Source organism: Cupressus sempervirens, chromosome 9, assembly GCF_028749045.1.
Source record: "Cupressus sempervirens isolate cs-2001-9-10 chromosome 9, ASM2874904v1, whole genome shotgun sequence".
NCBI classification, from domain to species: domain Eukaryota; kingdom Viridiplantae; phylum Streptophyta; class Pinopsida; order Cupressales; family Cupressaceae; genus Cupressus; species Cupressus sempervirens.
In genome coordinates this window covers 557810208-557828529 of record NC_143126.1, presented here as the reverse complement: position 1 = coordinate 557828529, position 18322 = coordinate 557810208, and the positions used below count along the sequence as shown (strand labels likewise).

The 18322-nt window shown below is 34.7% G+C and overlaps 1 pseudogene; it reads left to right on the top strand.

Annotated features, from left to right (window-relative positions):
* Positions 1-13656: 13656 nt before the first annotated feature.
* Positions 13657-16996, top strand: LOC149539868 (DNA-directed RNA polymerase II subunit RPB1 pseudogene; annotated as a pseudogene).
* Positions 16997-18322: the final 1326 nt, after the last annotated feature.

The following is an 18322-nucleotide window of genomic DNA, read 5'->3' as shown; positions in this document are numbered from 1 at the left end:
ACTTTAGTATTAAGCTTGAGTCCCACTATTTGTGACTCAGGCCCATCAAACTCAGTTTTCTCTAGCTTGATAGCCTCTGACTTTGACTTGGGTCCTTTAGACTATGACTTGGGTTGGACTATCTACAACTTGGTAACTATTGGAGATTTTGAGGACTTAGGAGGTGAGGCCTTGTTTCTTCTAGATAGGTTTGGAAAGGTATTAGGTTCATAGTAAACAAATCTTTTGTAATCCTCAAGTTTTTTTGTTGCTTTCTTCTTCACTCTTTTTTGCAAATTCATCAATTCTCACATGTGTACTTTCTATGATTTTATGAGTAGAAAAATTCAAACACTTGTATGCTTTACTTCTACAAGAGTATCTTAGGAATATGCCTTCATCACCTTTTACATCAAATTTAACTTTTCTAGATTCTTTCAAGATATAACATTTTCTACCAAATACTTTCAAGTAACTTACATTAGTTTTGTAGCCATACCATAGTTCATAAGGAGTTTGATTTGAGTATTTCTTCAACTATACTCTATTTTAGGTATGTACTACAGTGTTGATTGCTTCCTTCCAGTATTTGATTATAACATTATTTTCTATCATCAATGTTCTTGCACAATCCATGATGAATCTGTTCTTTCTTTTAACTATACCATTCTGTTGAGGTGTACCAGGGGTTGACACTTGTCTTTTAATTCCTTGTTCAATGCAAAATTCATTGGAATGAATTCACCATCTGTGTCTAATTTTAAACATTTCAACTTCTTTCCAATTTCTTTTTCTACTCTTGCCAAATACCACTTGAATTTGAAAAGCTTCTAATTTTTCTGTTAGATACATTACAAAAATCATTCTAGAATAATCATCAAAAAAAAGAATGAAAAAATTATCCCCACTATAACTCTCTATTCCAATAGGTCCACATAAGTTTGTATGCACAAGCTCTAATAATTCTTCAGAATGATAGTTCTTACCTTTGAAACTAGTCGTTCCCATCTTACCAATTCAATAATTTTTCCATAGACCCATTTCATGCTTCAAGAATACCTCTTATTCTTCCATGTTTGTTTATCTTAACTAGATTATCAAAGTTCACATGAAATGATCTTTTGTGCGATAACCAACTTTCTTCTACTTAAGAAATAAAACATGAACTTTCAATGAGATCTAGATAGAATAGGTTACCTTTTTTTGTTTGCCAAATCCTACCAGATTTCCTTTTCCATCTAGCAGTTTGGCCTTCCCATTCATAAATTCTACCTTGAATCCAATGTTATTCAATTTTTCCACACTCAGTAGATTATGCTTTAGTCCTTCAACCTAATAAGCATTATCACATATAAGTTCATTGGTAAATGAGATACATCATTTTCCTTTTATGCAACAAGGTTCATTGTTTTCAAATCTCATACTACCACCATCATAATATTCCATGTGTTCAAACTTTGTTTTGTCTCCAGCCATATGATGTGAGTAGCCACTATCAATAATCCATTTGTCATTTTTGCTAACATGAGAGATAAGTACCATCTTATCTCCTTCATCATTAGATTCATCTTTTACAACAATATATACCATTTCATCTTCAATCTTATCAGAATCTTTAGCCATAAAATAAGATTTCTTACCTTTGTCCTTGTATTCCTTGTAGTTTTTGAATTCCTTCTTGTGTTTGTACTTATTATTTTTCTTTTCATCCTTAGTTTTTTTGTTTGGGCACCTTGCAGCAATGTGACCAACTTCTTCACAAGAAAAGTATATTAGAGGGATCTTACCTTTGTACTTTCCTCTGCTTTTGGAATAATTCCTTGCAAGTAGGGCTCAACAACTTCAAGATCACTATCAAAACTTTCTTCTTCTTCTTCTTCACTTCTTGATTGACTAGCCTTTGATTTATTACACTTTTTATTGAGTGAGAGTTTGGCTTCAAATGCAAACTCAATACCTTTGGAACTAGGAACATAGTTATCATAGTTATCCAACTAAAAAGCTGTCAATCTTCCAACTAGAGCATCCAAAGTTATTTTACTATTTGGATCACATCTCATTTTTTGAATAGCAAACACTCTAATTGCATAGATAGGAAGAAGGGTTTTGAGTACCTTTCTTACAACTATTTTTTCATCAATGTCTCCTCTAGATGCTTTGATGGTGCTCACACTTGCTTTGATTCTTTCAACATATTTTGCAATGTTTTCATCTTCTCTCATCTTTATCTGATCAAATTGTCATCTAAGACTTTTGGCTTTGGCTCTTCTCACATTTTCATCTCCTCCATAGAGGTCTTTCAATTTGATCCACATTTCATGAGCTATAGTACAACCTTTGACTTCATCAAATTCAACATAATTTAGAGTAGACGCAATGTCAATCATCATGATGTTATAATTTTTCTTTTCAGCAATATCTTCAACAGATAATGTTCTAGTGGGAGTTTTGTATTCAACATCAAGATACTTACAACTTGAATCACTAATAGTTTCTAGATGTAATCTCATAAGTCCTTTCCATGCTACAAAATTTTCTCTATTCAACCTAGGAATCTCTCTTTTGTAAGACATCTCGATCTTTAGCTTAGGTCCTTGAAACCTTCTCTGCAAGCACCAAAAAATCTAATGCCAATTGTTGGAAATATAGGAGTAACCGAGAGGGGAGGGGTAAATCAGTTAACACTAAAATCAATCCCAGATCCCTTAGATTTCAATACAAAATAAACTTTGAAAATTGAACTTTGTTGATGCTCGACAAACATAGAGAAACATGTTGTAACTCGGTAAACACTAAAAATGCTCAGAAAATACTTAACATGAAAATCTTAAGATGTTGTCTATGATTACTATTATTTTGACTTAGTTGTAAACACATAAGGAAAATACCATGAACACATATGATACCAAGATTTAATATAGAAACCTAATTTGGGAAAAACCACCAATTGCAACTAGTTATTGATTTTCACTCTTTTGAAGTGAGCCCTGTTAAGAGCCAACCCTATTAAAGGTTACAAAACAAACTATTAGGTGTGTCCCTATTAGAGGATTTAATCACCCTATTAGGAGTGGCCTTGTTAGAGGTCTTTGTAAAATTCAATAGAAATGTCACCTTGTTAGAAGATTTACAAATAACTGTTAAGCCAACTTTGTTAAGACATTTAGATCACTGCTACAATGGTCAATGAGATGACTTGATTTCAAATACAATCAAATTGCTGATTACAGATCTCAATTCTAGCTTGTATACTTGATCCTTCTTGATCAAATATATCTTTTTAGCTCCACAAGGATATTCTTGTTATCCTTCTAATTTTCTTCCTCTTAGCATCATCAAATCTTCAATTATCTTCCATGCATTCACACTTTGTAAATCTCAACTTGACCTTATATTTATATCTTTCATATTGTCAAGTCAACTATAATACAACTTAGAATAATTAATATTCATCTCCTTAGTCAGATAGAACCAACAAACAAATCAATTGAACTTAATATGCCAAAACAAGAAAATCCTTCATTAACTGATCCTACTCGGTAGACACTAACTTAGAAACAATTTTCCTGTGTTAACCAAGTGAGCTTTCTCAACACTACATATTCACAAAGCTTTGTTGGTAACCAAGTGAGCTCAATTAATATTGGTTCCATCCAACATTTCCTTCATTAACTGAGTGAGCTTGGTTAACACTCAACTTTCACAAAGTTTCCTTTGGTGCCCAAGTGAACTTGGTAGAAACTGTCTTCTAAACTAGGAAAACTCTAGAATGGTTGGTAGACACAAAAAACTATCTTCAATGTGTGAGTGAGATCAACATACATTGACTGGTAATGATATGACATTTTGTGTAACATCAAAGATAATAGACAATTAATTAATTGTTTCAACCTTCATAAGCTTCCCTAATTTCATAATCTCCTACTTCTCCAATTCTATACATATAATAGCTTCTAACATCATGGATCATAATGACTTTAGGAGTTATCTTAAACCACACCCATTAACTCTCCTTTCATAGCAATCTTTGGAATAGCACAAAATTTAGGTGGAGGACAAGTGTCACTCTTTACCAATTGGATTCTACTAACCTCTTGTCTCATTCCAATGATTTATGAAGCTACCATGTCTATGACTAGGGTTTGAGGTTCTTTCTTCTATGGATACTCGACATAGTTCATATTCTTCATTCATTCAAGCTTCTTGATCAAATTGCTCTTGAAATCTTTGTTGGGTGCTAAAATTGCCAAATTTCTTTATGCTCTCAAAAATATGAATGCAAGGTATGGAATAATGTCTTTGAAATTTGTTATATACCTTCTTTTGATTGATTTAGGGTCTCCATTAATGTTGAGTACTTATGTGAGTGGAAGCTAGCTGTCTTGGTTAGTATTGATGTCTTTTAGCTAGGTCTTTAAATTACAACTCAGTCTTTTCCACATTACTCATTATCTATCATTCCTCTTTTGAAGTGCTCAGTCTATGTTGCAATGCTCGATCAACATAGACAATTTCACTGACACTTGGAAACCTTTCACAATTTTTTTCTTATGCATCTTCACATACCCTAGGGCATAGTTAGTACCTTTGCTAATCTTTTAGAAGCCTTTGTGATCAATATGCTCAGCTAGTTGAAACCAAGTTATCTATAATAGATCTATTCCAAACCAAACAAAAGGGAGGGGGAATCCTTTTTTATTACTTAGAGCAAGGGAAAACTCTCACAACTTGGATCTCATGCACCATACTCAAATGCTACCTTGTCAAGATGTTCATTAACAATGCACATCCTAGTCTTGCACATGACATGATTATGAATTGCTTGCAAACATAAAAAGACATCAAGGAAAAGGTGATGGGCCTTGAGCAAGGACTCATTAAAGATTCATCAAAATTTATAAGGAAAACACCCAAGAGTGAGGACAATATAATGAAAAATTGTAGTATTGGAATAAGAACAAAAACATAGTCACCAATGGTGCCATAGACACTCGACAAGTTCATGTGGTCAGAGTAGTGCCTAACACACCAAATATTCCTTATCAACAAATAACCCAACAATAACAACCAACCTATCAACAAAGTTCATATTGAAAATCCTACCAAAAACCTCCCTCACAACACTCCCAACACAATACACAAGAACCCAATCCCCAAAATCAAACCAATGCTATTACTATCACAGCTAGGCCAAGGGCATGAGTCCAAAGGTAGTCTTGAGTGTGCATCCCTTTGGGGGAGCCCCTTGATGTATTTTTTGAAAAATTGGCCAAAGAAAATGTTATCCAGCATCCACAAGCACAACCATTAGATCATAACCAATCAAGGGCATCCTAGTATAGAGATAGTGAGTTTTGCAAATTTCATCATGTTAAAGAACATCCCACCCTTAAGTGTATGCAACTCAAGGACTATGCCCAAGACCTCATCAACCAAAAGGAAATCATAGTGGGGGCAGAAGCCTCTCTAAATGTAAGATTATTGATCTACCAAAATACATTTCCCCCATACAACAACACCAACAAACCAAATATTGTTAAGACCAAACAAGGTGATAACCATGATAAATCATAGAACTATACATCAACATACTTAGACTATGGTAATTTGATCAGCTGCATATGTCAAAGAGAACCTTCTATAAATGTGATAAATATCAAAGGCCCAAATAACTAATGTGCAGTTACCACAAGGACTCAACTCAACATTGTAGGGCTATCTAGAACACCTTGGGAACATGCCAACCCAAATCTCTATTCTCGATCTTCTACACACTATCCCACTTTACAAGGAAATCCTTGAAAGCACTCTTCACTAGTCTTCCATCTCTAATGATATCAATGCCATAGAATTTTGAAAATTGGTAAGCCCTCTCTCTACATCATGTGTATTATCCTTCAAAACTTTTGACATCCCAACTATTGAGCCAAATCATATCCTTCCACTTCACATAGTCATCATGGTTTTTGACTTTTTTGTCAAAAGGGTTATGATAGATAATGGATTGACCTTAAATATATATACTTTAAAGTTTATCAAATAAGCAACATACAATGAGGTAGGTGTCATAAATGAAGTCATCACTATCAAATCCTATGATAACTTAGAGTAGACCACCGAAGGAACTATCTTGCTACTTGTAAGAGTTGGTCTTGCTACTCAAGAAATAGTTTGTCATGTAGTTCATCTTAACCTACCCTTCAACATCCTCCTTGACTGACCATGGATTTATGCTATGAAGGTCTTCCCCTCCACTTATCATCAGTGCATTGAATTTCTACATCATGACATTGAGATAACCATCCACCCTCATCTTGAATCCTTTGCATATTGAAATGTGGTAGAAGCATCCTATAATAACCACTACCCTAGAATTGAGACTGGCACCACCATGGCTAGCTCCTCCAGTACTTGAAACAATCCCAACACCATCTTAGCCTCCACTCTCTCCATCGTTAAGATCAACTACTAAGGTTGTGGTGAATATAGTCTCTTAGATGCCTTTGTTGTTGGTGCTCTATTGCTTGACCTATATACTCATGGGCACCTAACCTTTCAGAGGCCAAAGCCAAACACAACTCCTTAGCTCAAAAAACTTAGACCAACCACATTTTTTTCCAATGGGATCCTAAGTGGAGAGGAAACAACCCCTAATATTAGTAAATGGTTATATAAGGACCCACCTCCAAAAGGAAAAGAGCTCCTTGACTATTTCAGATAGAAATATCCACACTCACACTGGCTTGCTAATGAATAATGGGATTATCAAGAGGTAGCCTAGGGCATGAAGACTTAGGCATTAGACGACTTGTAGAAGCATACAAAGAGGAGATGAAGAAAGGTCTAGGCTATAGACTCTCCATAACTAGGGGAACTACTAAAGATGGTCATGCCTTTTTAAACATCCAAAACAACCTTGTAGAAGTCAAAGACACCCCTAAGGAAGTCGAAAAGAAATCCTGCGTCAATATTTTCCTTGAATAACTTATCTTAAGAGCCTTTGTGCTCTGTGAACTATCCATCAACCTCATCAACCTTCCCCTAACTCATCATGAACTCATTGATTGGGACTAAGAAATTATTATTCATGTCGATGAGTTCTCTATAGAGCATGCCCTCCTCAGATTCATCAGAGCTGAGATACCATACACAAAGCCACCATTGCAATCAGCTTATGTCTAAAAATTGGACCCAATGGGTTACTTTAGGGAGGATGAAATCTCTAGTCACAAAAATGATCAAAAGAAATAAAATAAAAATCAAACAAGAAAAGAAAAGTTATCCCCTAGTGAAAACTTTTCTAGAGAACCATTAGATCATTAAAAATATGAAATAAAGATGAAGGAAGTTTCTAACGGTGAAAACCTCTTTGAGGCACCGGATGGATATTTCATCCCTCCCCTACAAGATCATAGGCCTCCAGTATCATCAATCCTGATAAAGGACACTAGACCAATCAACATAAGTCTAATAGATACCGTAAGGATCACATATATTGTAGCATCCTTACCATTAGAACAAGAATATCTTCTCATTGAGGTACTTTGGGAAAAAAATTTACTTTGGGAAAGCATTGGTTGATTTGCATGTTCTTGTCAAGACATGCTGGGACTAGATCCTAAGTTAGTGGTACACCACTTGGCAATAGATCCAAAGGTCAAAATACTCAAGCATAAACTTTGAAAGATGCATCCCAAAGTTGCTTTACTAGTCAAAGCAAAGTTAGAAAAGATGCTAGATGCAAAGATCACCCACCCAATTGATTATTCAGATTGGATCTCAAATGTGGTATTGATCGCCAAGCCCTCTAGTGATATTAGAATTTGCAAGGATTTTAGGGATCTCAATAAGGCTTGTCCCAAGGATGTTTTCCCTTTATCAAATATAGGCATGATTGTTGACCTCATAGCAAGCTACAAGCTATTGTCGAGATCACATAAGACATCCTTCATCACCCCTTAGGGAACCATTTGTTATAACATGATGCCATTTAGGTTTAAAAACATAGGGGCCATGTATCAATGAGCTATGATGGTCATCTTCCATGACCTCATCCATAAAACCCTTGAAGATTATGTAGATGGCATCTTGGTCAAATCTATTAATGTTCTAGATCACATATCTCACCTTGAAGAGGTGTTTGATCAATTGGAAAAGTATCATCTCATGCTCAACCCCAAGAAATGTGTCTTTGTTGTCATATATAGCAAGCTCCTAGGTTTTATTGTATCAAGGTGTGACATTGAGATTGACCCTTAGAAGGTCAAAGAAAACATGGATATGCCTCCTCCCAAAACACTGCGACAACTTTTCTCCCTCCAAGGAAAGTTGCAATCCATTAGAAGATTCATCTCATAGCTAGCAGATAAATTTTAGCCATTCACACATTTTCTCAAAAAATATTAGAGTTTTAAATCAGATCCTTTATGTCAACATAACTTTGAGAAGATCAAGCAATATTTAGCTAACTCGCCTATCCTAGTTCTACTAGTTGTCGAGAGACCATTGATATTATACATAATAGCTACCCCAATATCATTAGGCATACTTCTAGAAAAACTTTATGACCAAGGGAAAGAAAGAGGTATCTACTAGATCAGTCGCACTCTAGTTGGTTATGAGATTAATTAAACACCTATGGAAAAATCTTGTCTAGCTATTGTTTTCACCATTCAGAAGCTCCACCATTACATGTTGAGTCATATTGTGCAACTTATCTCCAAGATTGATCCATTGAAATACATGTTATCATGCACATCACTCATAGGTCACCTAGCAAAATGGGTCATGCTTCTTAGTGAATTTGACATCCAATATGTTGATAGAAAGGAAATTAAAGGACAAGCTATAGTAGATCACTTAATTGATGCACCCTTAGTTACTAATCACCCTCTAGTTATGGAGTTTTGCGATGAACATCTCAGAATAGTAGAATAACAACCATCATGGAAGATATACTTTGATGGATCATATACTTCCCATGGCTCCAAAGAAGGAATATTGTTGGTCACCCCTCAAGGAGACTACATTCCTAAGTCTTTCAAAGTTCAGTTTTAGTGCACAAACAAGATATCAAAGTATGAAGCTCTTATTACAAGGCTCAAGATAGTAGTTGAGTGGAACATCACAGAGCTACAAGTCTTTGGAGATTCATGACTGATTATCAAGAAAGTCCTTGATGAGTACCAAAAAAAGGATGCCAAACTCTAACCTTACAAAGAACTGGTTGATCAATTAAAGAAACATTTCACTCAAATACAATTCACGTAGGTACCAAGGTTGTAAAACAAGGTTGTAGATGCCTTGGCCACTATTGGTTCACTTTTGGGGATTCCTCAGGAAGCTACATAGTATGAGTTCTTAGTTAAGTAGCTAAATGAGCCTGTATATGAGAATGATGAATTAACACAAGTATGCATCTTGATTGGTCCCCACTCCCCATGGTACCATGAAATTCATGCTTATCTAAAAAATGGTACCATATCTCCCTATCTCATGTGAACCAAATGCCAAAACCTCATCCGTAGAGCATCTTGCTACACTATCATAGCTAAAACCCTATATTATCAAGGTTATCATGATACTCTCTCAGTGTTTGGACCAAAATGAGGCCGCAATAGCTCTCAAAGAGGTACACATCAAACTTTGTGGTGCTCACATGAGCGGTATACTCATAGCTAGACAAATACTCAGAGATGGATAGTACTAGCCTATAATTGAACATGATGCTTGTGAGTTTGTTAAAAGATGTCTACCTTGTCAACAACATGCAAGTCTAATACATTTTCTAGTTCAAAATCTTCAACCCATTAGTAAACTTTGACCCAATTTTCTATGAATTTTGGTTGAAATTTTGACCCATGTTGGTTGAAATTGTGACCAAGCAGTACGTTGCAATTTTTCTCATCAAAATTTTGAGCAAACCTCAAATTGGTTGAAATTTTGACCAAAGCTTTGGTAAAAAATATTGCATCTCAGCTAAGCCTAATTTATTATTATTGGTTGAAATTTTGACCAAACCTTGGTGGAAAACATTCAAGAATTGGTCAAAAATTTGACCAATTCTAGTCCATCCCATGACTAGGATGCCATGGTCTTGACCAAAGGGTCAGATGAAATTTTGACCAAATCTTGGTGGAAAACTTTCAAGAATTGTTCAAAATTTGGACCAATTTTGGTCTATTCCACGACTAGGATGCCATGGTAAATTTTGACCCATGTTGATCAAAATTTTGCTCGTCGAAATTTTGACAAAACCTCAAATTGGGCAAAATTTTGACCAAAGCTTTGGTCAAAAATATTACATTTTGGCTAAGCCTAATTTATCATTATTGGTCAAAAATTTGACCAAACCTTGGTGGAAAACATTTAAGAATTGGTCAAAATTTTGACAAAATCTTGGTGGAAAACTTTTAAGATTTGGTTTAAATTTTGACCAATTCTACTCCATCCCACAACCAAGATGCCATGGACATGACCAAAGGGTTGGTCAAAATTTCAACCAAATCTTGGTGGAAGACTTTCAAGAATTGGTCAAAATTTGGACCAATTCTGGTCTATCTCATGATCAAGATGCCATGGTCACAACCAAAGGGTTGGTCAAAATTTTGACAAATTCTTGGTGGAAAACCTTCAAGAGTTTGTTGAAATTTTAATCAATTTGATTTTAAAAAAAAAAAATACAGTGAGTTGTATATAGAAATTTTCTATGTGCATGAATTCTCCAACGAATGCCTGTCTATGGACTCTCTCTTAGATCATCTTCTTCAATCACTTGACCAATGCAATTTCAAAAGAGGCTTGGAAGTGGTTTCCATTCTATAACACATCTGTTTAGCAATTTTGAAGTTGATCTAATGGTGAGTCCTCATCTAGCATTAGGTAGCTACTTTCTAAATTTTGAATATTAGCATTAGCATCCTTTCTATTGGAGGGTCGTGAAGCATCCCTATTGTTATGTGAGGGCTCCCCAAAGTCATCTCTATGTAACTTCATTGGCACAATTTGTAGAATGGTTTGGTAGTGGTTGTCATTCCAACATTTCATTATGGTTGCATGGAGAGAAATTTGAAGGGTGAGTCATCGTCTAGCCGTTGGGCTACTTATCATGAGTGACGAGGGTGTTTTTATTATTGGAAGCTCCATGTGGCCATTAAATGGAGCCATTGCTTGTGTGAGCAAAGGATGAATGCAGTCCCAAATTCCAAATGAAATTAATGACATCAAATATATAAGAGCAAAATGAAGCAGCAACCCATTTTCTATGTGTTGCTCCCTAAAGTTGGTTTTCTTTCTCACTCCATTGGCACAAATTTAGGAGTGTGTGTTCAACAGTGGTTATCATTCTAGTGTGTCATTGCAGTGATTTGGAAAGCAATGCTAAGTGTGGAGCTTGCATTTAGCACTTGGGATGTTTGTGCAAGTGAGTGGGGGAGCTTCTATTATGCAAGCCTGGTTAGACAGAGTAGAGCTATTAGCACCATTAGCAACCACAGATGAATCCTTAAGAGAAAAGTTTGAATCCATGAACCATTAGGGGCATCAAGTTTGATCTTGTTAGGGAGGCCCTTCAAAGAATCAACCACCATGAGGATGTATATGAAGATCTTCCATGACAACAAGGTTTCAACATAAATGCAATAACCTAGCATGTGTTGAAGATAACATGACATTCTCAAAAGGCTCAAAGGATTTCATACAATTGAATTATGTATCACTTTCCACACATGTTAGATAAATTAGAGTTGAAAGCTTCTTGGACTAAATTTGACTCAAGAGACATCTACATGCATTTGATAGATGTACTTAGTTATTAATAATATATCAATTTTCCAACAATTTCCCTTTGATTAAAAACAAATAAATTTGTCAACAACTTCCCTTTGACCAATTTATCAATATTGTTTCATCTTTCATCAATTCAAATTTGTGTTGGACTACTACATTTAGAGGTCACTTTTCTCCATTGTGCTAATGTTTTTACTAGATATGCGTCTTCATGGAATCATTGTTGTGACAATCACTAAAATTCAAACTCTCATTGGATCACTGCATCCATAGTTCAGGTGTCTTCATTGGGCTAACATATCTGCAAGAGATGTGTCTTCATGGGACTATTGTGCTCATAGGTTTTAGGCTTTCATTTGATTGCAATAAGAGCTCATCCTGTTTACAAAGGTGCATTACAATGGTCAAGTCATAACATTTTTATATTAGTCACAAACCCTCATCAAACTATAGAGTTCATAGGTCATGTGTCCCCACTAGATTGATGTGTTTGCAAGATATGCATATCTTCACTAGATTATTGTGCTCATAGGTTGTAGGCCTAAGGTAATAATATCATGGGCAATGAGGCCCCCAAATTCATACTATAGATCAATTTTGTTTACAGATCAAATAAGGCTCAAGTACGTAATATGTGCATGCCACCACAACGTCCCTTGTTTTGTGATTGAAAATTTGCATGTAAACTTGTTTCCTAGTGTAATGAGACATTGTGTTATGTATGAAGGTCCATCTGCCTAGCATGATTTCAACTACTTCACCCAATGCTTGCAATAATCACAAATAATTAAATCTCAACAGAAGATCTATCTAATGTTCATAAAAACAAAAATAATGAATACATGGATAGTATAATTTGGAGCATAGTATTTTATAATTACCAATGAAGAGTCACATTATAGGGTCCATTTTTGTTCACATCAACAAAAAGACTATTGCCTTCATGAACATATATAGCAGGGCCAGGAAACTTTCCATTCACTATCACAATTATTTTTGTGTTGCACAATCTGGTCACATTTTGTGTTCCAATCTATAACACATTGTAAAAAACATGATTACATTAAACTCATGCATATTACATTGTAAACTACCATAAAATAATATTCAAATTATTTTATTGAGCCTTATTTGTCTAAGTGAACGTAAAAAATAAAAAGCCTATATTTATTTTTCAAACATCTTAAACATTCAAGAGGTAGACTTCATCATAATGTTGATTTCATCCTCTAAATATTTTATATCAAATTAGCCTTTCAAGTTAACTTTTGTGTTCTTGTGTTCTTTGGTTTTCAAAATGTGTGCATAATAAGAAGAAATCTATGCCTTCCAAAGTTTTCTTTATTGTTTTATTTCATGGTGTCAAGAAATCCTCATAGTATTTTTATTTTAAATTAAAACTAGTTGAAAAGAAAAATTACATCAAAGGACACATGGAATTTTATTATTATTTCATTCAAATTGTTAAAAAGCTATCCTAAACCTATATTTGTGTTTAAGGTCAAATCATATATGCATACTTGGATCCTTCAATGGGCAAAATTGCTAAGCCATCAAAAACAAAAGAGAAGATGTGTTCATTAATGGTGACCATCTTTAAGGAAAAGTGAAATAGGTGTAAAAGAAAATCAAGATTTTTGAGCAAGAAACTACTAAGTCATATGCAAAAGAAATCCATTTCATAGAGATACGTAGATAATGAAATGCAAATAGAAGTTTTCTTAAAGGAACACATATTAGTCAATTAGTGGCACCTTCTTAACTCTTAACTAGTCATAGTAGGCTAGCACATCAAGGGATAAAGTGTAGACAATAGACAATATTTTTATTTTCCTTTCAGAAGAAACTCTAAAAAAAATTTAGGGAAAAAAAACTATTGCATGACAGAACATGTACAACCTTATGATGGTGTGTAGATTGCAGAAGTACACACACACGTAATGAAAAGAAATATAAGATTATAATTATATTTTGAGACTTTTTCTTCTAGATGTATGCCATGGTTGCACTGATATATTTGCATTTTGCAGGGAGGAAGTTGGTCTAGATGTTGCTCGTAAGTTTTTAGCTCACACATAGTGGCTTGTAAACCATCGGTTGCTACAATAGGGTTTTAGTTTTGGTATAGGAGACACAATTTTTGATGCTACAACCATGGAAGTCATCAATGAAATGATTCTGAAAGAAAAGAATAAAGTCAAGCAACTTATTAAGGTTTCTCAGGACAAGCAATTGGAGGTAGAACCTTACTAAACAATGATGGAGTCCTTTGAAAATAGAGTAAATCAGATATCTTGAATCAGTTAGATATAAACAATTTCCATTAAAAATCAAAATTTGAATCATAGTTCATTGAATTTATAATTTTTAGAAATACATTTTTTTCAACATTTAAAATTGAACCAATTCACAAACTTATGATAAATGTTGAACATATAGCTCATTTGAAAAATAGTAGCAACTTAGGAACTTATAACATATTCAACATTAAAATTTAAGCAATTTAAAGAATCATAACATTTCTATTAAATGCATATATATAGTATATCAAATTTTTACTTAATTCCCTACCTTTTACCTATGTGTCTTCTATTTTCCTTTTGAGGTGTTAAATAAGGCTCATGATGATGCAAGAAGCAATGCACACAAAAGTTTATCTAAGAGTAAAAATTTGAAGGCAATTGTTACTATTGGGTCTAAAGGAAATTTCATTAACATATCTCAAATGATTGCTTGTGTGGGACAACAAAATGTAGAAGGGAAGAGAATTCATTATGGATTTGATGGAAGAACTCTACCACATTTTACAAAGGATGATAAAGGCCTAGAAATTCAAGGATTTTTGAGAGTTCCTATCTACATGGTTTGACTCCTCGGGAGTTCTTTTTCCATGCAATGGGAGGACATGAAGGTTTGATTAATAATAAGGTGAAAACATTAGAAACAGGGTATATACAACACCATCTTGTGAAAGCTATGGAAGACATCATTGTTAAATATGATGGGACTATTAGGAATTCACTTAGTGATGTCATTTAGTTCTTGTATGGCGAAGATGATAAGGATGTCATTTGGATTGAGTCACAAAAAAATGATTCTCTGAAGATGAAAAAGAAAGAGTTTGAAAATGTTTATAGATATGAAATTGATCAAGAAAGCTAGAATCCTAGCTACATGTTACCAGAACATGTAGATGATTTGAAAACTGTCAAGGAGTTCCAAAATGTTTTTGATACAAAATTGTAGAAACTAGAGTCAGATAGACAACAGTTAGGCACAAAGATTGCTCCTAGTGGTGATAACTAATGGCCAATGCTTGTAAATCTGAAAAGGCTCATTTGGAATGCCTAGAAGATGTTCAAAATTGATTCAAGAAAATGATCAAATATGCATCCTATAGAGATTGTAGAAACAATTGGCAAGCTTTAGGAAAGGCTAAAGGTTGTTCTAGGCAATGATCACATTAGTATTGAGGCCCAGAAGAATGCTACTCTTTTCTTCAATATTTTACTACACAATACATTTGCAAGTAAACGTATATTGAAGGAGTACCACATTACCAAGGAAGTATTTGAATGGGTAGTTGGTGAGACTGAATCATGTTTCCTTCAGTCTCTAGTAGCCCCAGGGGAGATGATTGGATGTGTGGCAGCGCAATCTGTTGGTGAACCAACTACTCAAATGACATTGAATACTTTCCATTATGTTGGTATTAGTGCCAAAAATGTTACTCTAGGTGTTCCTCAGCTAAGAGAAATTATAAAAGTGGCAAAGAAAATAAAAACACCATCACTTTTAGTGTATCTAAACCCAAAGGTTAACAAGACAAAAGAAAGGGCAAAGAATGTCTAATGTGCTTTAGAGTACACAATCTTACAGAGTGTTATAGAGGCTACTGAAGTGTGGTATGATCCAGATCCAATGAGCACTATCATAAAGGAGGATGTTGATTTTGTAAAATCTTATTATGAAATGCCATGAGATGAGGATATTGCACCTGAAAAATATCTATATGGCTATTGCGTATCAAATTGAATAGAGAGATGATGGTTGATAAGAAGCTAAGTATGGTAGACATTGCAGAAAAAATAAACCTTGAGTTTGATGATGATTTGACATGCATTTTAATGATGATAATGTAGAAAAAACTTATTTTGCATATACATATTATGAATGAAGAGGTTCCTAAAGGTGAAGTACAAGATTCAAATTTTGAAGCTAATGTTTTCCTAAAGAAAATTAAGAGTAATATGCTCATAGAAATGGCTCTCTAAGGCATTCCAGATATTAATAAAGTCTTTATAAAATATGGAAAAATTAACAAGTTTGATGAGAATGAAGGATTTAAGCTTGAGATAGAATGGATGTTGGATACAGAAGGGGTGAACATGTTAGCTATTAAATGTCATGAAGATGTTGATGCTACAAGGACAACAAGTAATCACTTGATTGAAGTAATTGAGGTGCTTGGAACTAAGGTTGTGAGGAAATCTCTTCTAGATGATCTTTTTCATATGTGAACTACAGGGATTTAGCCATTTTGTGTGACACAATTACATATCAGGGCCATCTAATGGCCATTACTAGACATGGTATCAATCGTAATGATATAGGGCCAATGATGTGATGTTCATTTGAGGGAACAATTAATATTCTTTTGGATGATGTTGTTTTTTCTGAAGCAAACCCTCTGAGGGGTGTTACAAAGAACATCATGCTTGGCCAGTTGGATCCAATTGGTACAAGTGATTGTGCTCTATATTTGAATGACCAAATGCTACAACAAGAAATTGAACTCCACCTACCCGACAATATGGAAGGAATGGTAGAATTTGACATGACACCATCTTGATCCCCAATAATGGGAACACCACACCATGATGCAATGATGTTACCTAGCTATTTGTTGAGCCCAAGTCTCCATAGTTCACCAATTACAGATGCCCAATTTTCTCCCCATGTTGGTGGGATGGCCTTCTCACCATCCTCATCTCTTGGCTACAACCCTTCATCCCCAAGTTATAGCCCCTCATCTCTTGGATATAGTCCCATATTTCCTGGATATAGCCCCACATCTCTAGGCTATAGTCCTACATCTCTAGGATATAGTCCTACATCACCATCCTATAGTCCAAGTTCTCTTAGATATAGCCCTATGTCTCCTACTAGTCCTTATTCTCCCACTAGTCCTTCTTATTCTCGTACTATTAAATTTGACATGAATACATGATTGTGAACTAAAATTCTATTAGTTTGAAACATGACAATGATTGTGACATTTGGAAAAGATTTGTTGGTTGATCTTTAATCTAGTTACTAAATAGAATAAAGCCAAATCTTTGATTTGGTGTTATACTAGTTGGTTTGTCTTGTTTTTGTCTGTTATATAACTCTATAAATTTTTAGAAGGGCTTCAGTCTTTAATTCCAAGGAGACATCATCTTTACTAAAGTGAGTCATTAATCTATTAACCAAATGCCTCCCATTTTTCAAATATGAGGGTGAAAGTGGTGGAGTGGCCCTCATAGCTACATCTTCTACTACACATAACAATCTACCATCTGTGGTTGATGCAACTCTACACCAAATTCATCACTTTTACTTGCTTTTGTGATAGAATCAACACATATGGCTTCAATGTGCTAAGTTCTATTTACCTTTGACTCTGCAAGACTTTGGAGCATCTGAATGCATGTCTACAATAGTAGGTTCCTATGGCTACATTGCACCAGGTAACCTTTTTTTAGTGTTTCACATGCCACTTCCTTGCATATTATTTTCAAATATGTTTGTCTATCTTTCATGATCTTTAATACTCATAGGATTTATGAACTAGGATTTGATGCACAACACTTTTAACTATTGGGTTCATGAAGTATTCATGTAGAATACTATTAATATATCAATTCTTGGCTATTATGTGCAATGTACCTTTTTTAAGAGTTGGTCTATAATTGTTGATTCGTGCATGTTTTATCTAGAGTATGTGTACATATTGAAAGTGGATGAGAAGAGAAATTTATATAGCTTTGATGTGGTTCTCTTAGAGCTGGTTACAGGAAGAAGGCATGTTGGAAAATTTGGTGATGGAGTGGACATTTTTCAATGGGTGAGAGATGATAGAATCTACAACTGAAGGATTTCATAAGATCTAAGATGAAAGGCTCTCTAGTGTTCCATTGCATGAGGTGATGCATGTGTTTTATGTGGCAATGGTTTGTGTTGAGGAGTACAGTGTGGAGAGACCAACAATGACAGAAGTTGCACAAATTATCTCTAAACCTCCAAAGATAAAGCCCACCAATGTTAATGCCAATGAAGTTGTGAAGGGCACTTCATCAATTGAATACATCAAAGAGTCCAAGGATTATACAACATCTAGTGACTGAAGCTACCAGATTGTCATTGGATAACATTAACAAGGAAAAGGAGTCATTTTCTTCTAGTAGTAGGATGGAGGTCAAGCGGGAACCATAAAGATAGGGAGCACATAGATACCTTGCTCTCCTTTGTGCAAAAATGGGGATTTAGATTACCCTTATTATGTTTCCTTCTC